General features: G+C 39.2%; 1 pseudogene; it reads right to left on the bottom strand.

Moving 5' to 3' along the window:
• Positions 1-3,200: 3,200 nt before the first annotated feature.
• On the bottom strand, positions 3,201-7,092 carry LOC103414877 (uncharacterized; annotated as a pseudogene).
• Positions 7,093-7,495: the final 403 nt, after the last annotated feature.

The raw sequence follows: 7,495 nt of genomic DNA, 5'->3' as shown, positions 1-7,495 counted from the left end.
AATGCTCCAAAATGCATCTTCTTGCATCCTTGGCCCATAGAACCTATAAACACACGAAAATGGCTTAAACTACTAACATAACTAAGAACTAAGAACATAAATGCACGAAAACAAACATACTAAGTCGCATAAATATGCTCCTATCAATATATATGTCACCAAAGCCATAAACCGGTCGAAAAACTGAGGTCGAGCGGAAAGTGAGGCCGAGAATGATTCAACCTGCATATATATATATATAAACCCATGTCTTGTATCTGTCTTGCATGTCTCTATCTTTAATAATGCAGCCCTTTATATATATATATATATATATATATATATATATATATATATATATATCCATAAAAGTAGCCTGATGACCTGTGATATGCCAGCCATGCAGTTGGCATATTATATATATATACACGGTTTCACTCATTCTTGGTGGCAGCACCCTGAAGCAAGATATATATATATACAGGGAGCTTAAGGGGAGGGATCCCCATTTTTTTTAAAAAAATGGGGACACGCTCCCCACCGTTAGATTGACTTTAATGAAATTGTGTGGTTGAGATTAAAACACAGGCCATAGAATCTCAACCACAGGATTTCATTTAATTCAAATCCAACGGTGGGGAGCGTGTCCCCATTTTTTTGAAAAAATGGAGATCCCTCCCCTTAAGCAATTCCTATATATATAACCAAAGCCATAAACTCAAATCCTGGCCTATTGGCTATAATGATGATGTCTTCCATGCAATGTCTCTTTGACTTCGGCCTAAAGGTTGACCGAGCGCAAGCCTAGTACCAATGTTCTTATTCGGTCTCGGCCTAAACGGCCGAAATGCTCTTATATCTGTGTTGCCCCCTTAATTTTCTTATGCATCGGCTTGCATAGCCGTATGTTTAAGAAAATAATTTATTTTATATATATATATATATATATATATTTAGCAGACAAAAAGAAAAGTGGCCGAATCATAATCAGGAGGAGGCCAACGATGCTTTATTCCAAGCCGAGATTTTTGTATATCAACACAGCCAATCAAATTTTGCATTGAGCCAAATAAAAAATAATCTCCAAATATTTCTGACTTGGTGAAATATTTTTTATTTTCGGCCGCCGAATGTGTTGAACAATTATTATGCCCCCCAGGCATAATTTCGGCTTTTAATTCAAATAACTTGGCCGAATGAGATTTCTCCTTATCGGCTTCATCACTAATAATCATATCGATTGGCGTGGTTTTTCTGGCTAGGCCTATGTCTCGGCCTTGTTCGTCATTGGAGCACTTTTCTGGCGAATAATTTTTTGAGTCGATTTGTGGCTCAGAAACTTTAACTTTTTCTTCTAGGCCTACCACACTTTTAGTCTCGACCGAAAAAATAGGTGGCCTAGGTTTTTCTTCTTGGCCGACCATATTTTCAGCCTCGACCGAAAAAATAGGTGGCCTTTGTTCTTCGGCCAAATTAACAATTTTCTTAGGCCGATGTCTGATTACGGTCGGAGCGAAAAATTGCCCCCCGGCCTTTGGGCCTAACCATTTTTCAAATGGAATTGATCTGTAATCAGAAACATAAGGAAAATTTTCTTCATCTAGCCAGGCATTAAATCGAGCCCTGTCTTCATTTACCCATTGCCCTTGCAAGGTAACATGAGCTTTTATTTTCAACATGCAAGCGAATGACTTTTGCATCTCTCTATGGCCACGAAGAACTTTTTCTGCTTCCAAAGATTTTTTACATTCCTCATTATGTTTTTTCAATTCCTCCAGGAGCTCGTACAATCGGCTACGTTGAGCCAGATTGGAATCTTGATATATCATATGAACTTCGTAGTATTAGCACTGGGTCCCATTGGGCGTGCCAAAATGTTGACCCTAGAAACTACCAAGCCTACGTGGCGCGCAGGCCGAGTAATCTATAAGCTAACTACGTCCTTCGGTGAATGCGGGGCGTGCCAACTCGTCGGCTGAGCTCGGTCGAGGAGTAAATTTTGTTGATGTTACGTTGGGTGCGCGGCTGACTTCTGCGTCTTGCGATTGCGGCCGAGAAAGGAACACGTCTCGGCCTCTTGGGCTCTCGAACCTGAAGACAAGGTTACTATTCTTACGAAGTTCAATATCAAATTCGGCTTTCAATGTGCTGAATGTAATAAATGTAACACCTCACTTTGCCGAGAAGGCTGATGAGATGACCTCGACCAATAAGGATTCAGAAATCCTTCTCGACCGAGACTTGGATAGGTAATCAACCGTCCTCGCCGCAGTGTTGTTGATGCCAACGGAAGATGCTGCGAGACCGGCTGATTCTACGGTGACAGAGCTATCTATGCCGACTTAAGATATCACCGGTTGCTTTCACAGTGCTGTTGATGCCAACGGAAGATGTGTCAGCGAAAAAGAAAGAAAAAATCTCAAAGTTGTTGAGTTTACGCAGGGCAGTTTTGTATTGTTTTTTGCAGGGGGTCCCTTCTTCCGTTGCCATTGCATCTGTATTTATGGGACTGATGTACTTGCTTGGCACCGCCTGACTCTTATTTCAAATTCCCATATCTGACGTGACTTGATCTTTAAAGGATTTGATCTTTGGTGACGTGGCTTCACCACTTGCTTTCCTCCATCCATCTTCACGGAACCAACCAAAGAAATAAGCATTAAAAACCTAGCCTACCTTATCATCACATCACCAAAAAGACCTACGTTCCCAGGCTTCCTTTAAATGAATATTAAATTCATTTTATCTCATAATTTCATCTCATCCATGCATCATGCATGCATCTCAACAAACCATCTTGATCGATTCCGAGCTACGTGCTCAACAACATTTATCCACCATTTATTACCCACTTTTAAATGGATAATAGCAATAAAATACTCCGATGCTCTAATCTACCACACGTTTAAATCCCAAGAACCCCAAATTAAATTGAACTGTACTGCTCACTTTGAAGATATAATTTGCACCTCATCTTGTACAAGAAAATATCAAGATAATTTTTTAAACGATAAATATTATGATAAAAATCATAATATTATCCTTTAAAAAAAGGTCGTACCCAGTGCACAAGGCTCCCGCTTTACGCAAGGTCTGGGAGAGGTGAATGTCGGCTAGCCTTACCCCCATTTATGGAGAGGCTGCTCCCAAGTCTCAAACCCGAGACCTACCGCTCATGGGCGAAGGCACTTGCCATCGCACCAAGTGCGACGGTTGAGAACTATGTTTACTTAACGGCCTTGATTACACGGGCCGATGGTGTAAATTTGGATCCAAACACATACATACCAAAATGATCAACTGAAATTCGTAACTCCGTATCAGAGAAATGCACAGAAAAGTTCACCCCTGCGGTAGCTCATTACGTAAGCGGAAGGGTTTACTATCCGTCAGCTAAAAGTGCCTTGACAATGGTCTCCCACATCCCATCAGCAAGTGGGAACAAGTGTCCAGCACCTGGTATCTCATGATAACGGATCCAAGGAAGCCGTTCAGCAATGTAGCGTTGTAGTAAAACAGGTACCATGCGATCTTCATCTCCTTGCCACACGTGGACAGAAGCATCATTGTTCGGGAATGGGTTTTCCAGTGCCAGAGGACTGAATTCCCAGGTCCCAAATCCAACATTCATGTCACGGTAAACGGTCTCAAACTCTCCTTGCTGTCTTACCTGTCCCTGAGGAATCCACATTGATAAACAATGACATGTTAATTATACTTATTATTATAATAGCATAACTACATGTACTGTTCACTCTCTTTTATGACACGTATGGTCATGAATTGAGGGCTTCTCTAAGAGAGAGAGAGAGAGAGAGAGAGAGAGAGAGAGAGCTTAAAAGTTGAAAAAGAAAACTTCATCTGTGATTAAAAGCTTCCATGAAAGCTTCATCTGTGATTAAAAGTTGAAAAGGAAAACTGTACAGATAAGGCAGGGATCCAATTCTAGGGAAGAGAAAGCTTCAAAGTTCTCTCATTGCTGTTCTGTGAAGAAAAAGATGAAAAAAAAGATGAAAAAAAGAGAAGAAAAAAAAAAGAAAAAGAGACCTATCCAGAGTTCACTAGGTGTCTGATTGATGCTCTGCTATGTTCACACAACTCCAATGAAATGATCAAATTCTATCTAACAGTAATGCAAAGCTTCAAATTCTTTCATCGCTATTCCATGAAGGGAAAGAAAAATAAAATCTAGATTTCACCAGGTGGCAGACTAGAGTCCTGCAATACATTCCTACAGTTCCAGTGAAATGCTAGGACCAACCAACAGTTAAAAATAACCAGCAGGCTTGCAAGATCTCCATTGTTGTAGTGTAGGCTTCACAGTAGATTCATTTGTAAGATGACGAAAACTTTATTCTTTATTAAAAGCAACACTCAATCAGTATCAACAGTATGGCTAACCAAGTAATACCTCTGCCCACATGCGAGAGGTCTCGAATTCAACCACAGGGGGGGAATAATTAACTAGACACATGCTATTGAACTAAACATAGAAAACAAGTCCGGGATATAGCTCATTATTTACTTCACTATACATCAACGGGATTATATAATCCCCACATTAAGTGATTCAATTTTACTTATTTCAGCATAAAATCAAGATGGAAAGAACTAGCCTAATCTTTTATTATAAAAACTAGCCTAATTTTCAGACAGCTAGCAAGGATAAGTGCCTACCACAGATTATCGAACTAAATTTACATATTCAGTATCTGTAAATATCAAATTTAGCTAATTTCATTATGAAATGGAGTCATTAAAAATTCTAAAAAAAAATTCTAGGAATTTTCCAAAATATGGGGTACATACCACAAGTGGTCGTCCTTTAAGAATCGTAGGTATAAGTTCTTTGTCTTGGTCAGAAAAACAATCACTACTCTGAGCCAGAACACTTGAGCTGGGAAACCATTTTTGAGTGTTCCAAAAGTAGGTAAGCCAAGGGGTGTAGTGCGACACACGAACTGCCCATTGGTCTTGCAGAAGCTGTTGGGAGTAAAGCTTGACTGGATAGATTTGCAGGAATACCAGTCCACCAATAGTTAACCACGGGCGCTAATAGTACTGCTCCAGCAATCCTGTTACCATTCACACCTAGCGTAAGTTAATATATATCTCCTTTCCAACACACACATGCAGAACCTGTTCACTTCCATTCCTGTACAAATATCATACCTGTGAGGGATGTACTTGAGGCAGCTCCAAATCACCTGTCCGCCCATGGAGAAACCAATTACATAAAATCTGTGTCCTAAACCTAATTGATCAGCCAGTTCCTCTATATCTGAAGCCATGCTTTTCACTGTTCGCTTTGGATTAGGATCACTTTCTCCATAACCAGGTCTGTCAAAAGACACAACGTAGATCCCCAAGTCTTTCACAGTTTCCTGGGTGAATTTACCATAAGTTAAAATGTTATTACAGGAAACACTAGGAACATACTAATCAAATCATAAAATAGATACCGGAGACATGGTTTCCGCAACGACAGCATCATGCCTGCAACTATCAACACCATGGACAAAAACTATTTTATGCTGTGCATTATCTTTTGGGACTCCATGCTCTTTGTATGCCAAATGCCTTCCCTTCCATCCCTAAGTTTTATTCTTGGTCCTGTAACCGGAGGCCCATCAGGAGAGCCACATATCTTCGATGGAGGAGGTTGGATCACCTTGTATGCCCATGCCAATAATCCAATAAACAACGCTACAAGTGCTGTCTTATAAATCCCTGAAATTTTTTAGGTTTAAATGAATCACGATACAGAGATTGGAGTAAATTTCTACTAAAATCTTTCAGCACAAAGAAAGAAAGGACCAACTTATTCAATTTCATGCTTTGAGCATTAGTTCTGATTTCTAAGGCATACATAAATACGATAAGATGAATTTAGAACAAATTCTTGGAAGTTTACAAGAAATTAAGAAAATGTTTGGTATCCTTCTTGGGTTCAACTCATTGTTTTTGAAATAAATGTAATTTAGCTACTTCGTCATTTTTTAAAACTATAAACTGATTTCAAATAGAATACCAAACAACCCCTAATTAAATGGTGAAAACTAAGATGGTGACGATACTATAAAGAATCCTAGTCACTGATCATTGAAGTAATGTTCGAATCAAGCAGCATGAATTTGTATTTTGATATGTCCATAAATCATATAGGTCATCGTATTTCAGAGTAGGATATAGAAGCGATATATTCAACACAGAAAAAAATTAAGAAAGCATGCACTCAGTGAATGCCTTTAGATGCTTGTTAGCTTTCTGCTTAAATGCATGAACGCCGTTAGTTTTATATTGATATCCAGAATCCAGATTAAATACAAATATCTTATATCAGGCAGTCGTTATTTGAATCTCACTGTGGGACGCAGACCAACTACCACAAGGAGAAAGAAACAATTTCAGTTTTACTGTTTTGCTTTCGACAAACGATACAATCTCAAAGATCACACTGCTAACACAAGTCAAAACTACTCCTTTTCCACTAATTACTTCTCTTCGGTACATTGAAGTGGATTGAACCATGACCTATCCTAGCTCTAACCCAACATATCACAGCTTAACCTGAAGGGCACAAATTAAACTTTCAACGGTATGTTACATGATGCAACAATTAATAAATTTCAAATTTTTCTTATTAAAATACTCCGCCAACCTAATCACAGATAATGCTTGCTTAAATAAAGTTCTAAACTTTATTAAAACCCAAATTATGAAATTGCCGGAAACAAACCGAATTCTTGCATTCCGGTCCTGCATTTTCTCATCAGCAAACAGAAATTGGTACTAAATTACAACAGAACAAGCTACAACTACAATCGTAATCAATCATTGGAACCCTTAAATAAAAAGGGGAAACGAAGGAGGAAGAAAACCCACCTGCCGGAAGCTGGAAGGAGCTGTTTTGCTTGGCTCTTCGGGTGTGAGCTCTCGCCGACGCGGCCGATATCTTCCTGTTCACTCCTCCCGCCATTTTCACCAGCCCACGAGATCAATCAGAGGTTCGATACTCAGGGTTTTTTGGTCAATAGGATACTCAGGGTTTAGTCACAGAGACAAGTGTGTAACGGGTGACGAGACTCTGCCTGTCACTGTGTGTGTTGTGAGTTGTGATACACAAAACTATCTTAATTATGAATCGAATCATGATTACATACTTCATGTTTTAAACATTTCAATATCAAACTTTAACTTATGAATTTTGTTGTAGTGTTAGACCTCAGTTAAATTTTATGTCAATTTGATAGTAAATGATGACGTGAAAGAAACGATATTTCTTTATTTGAAAAATATAATATTAATTAAAAAAAAGGTCGTACCCAGTGCACAAGGCTCCTGCTTTACGCAGGGTCTGGGAGAGGTGAATGTCGGCTAGCCTTACCCCTATTTATGGAGAGGCTGCTCCCAAGTCTCGAACCCGAGACCTACCGCTCATGGGCGAAGGCACTTGCCATCGCACCAATGCAGAAAAATCAAGGATCAACACTAAAAACGCACTCATCTTTATTAA

Source organism: Malus domestica, chromosome 14, assembly GCF_042453785.1.
Source record: "Malus domestica chromosome 14, GDT2T_hap1".
Lineage (NCBI taxonomy): Eukaryota > Viridiplantae > Streptophyta > Magnoliopsida > Rosales > Rosaceae > Malus > Malus domestica.
The sequence above is the reverse complement of the archived record's forward strand: the minus strand, read 5'-3'. Positions and strand labels throughout refer to the sequence as shown.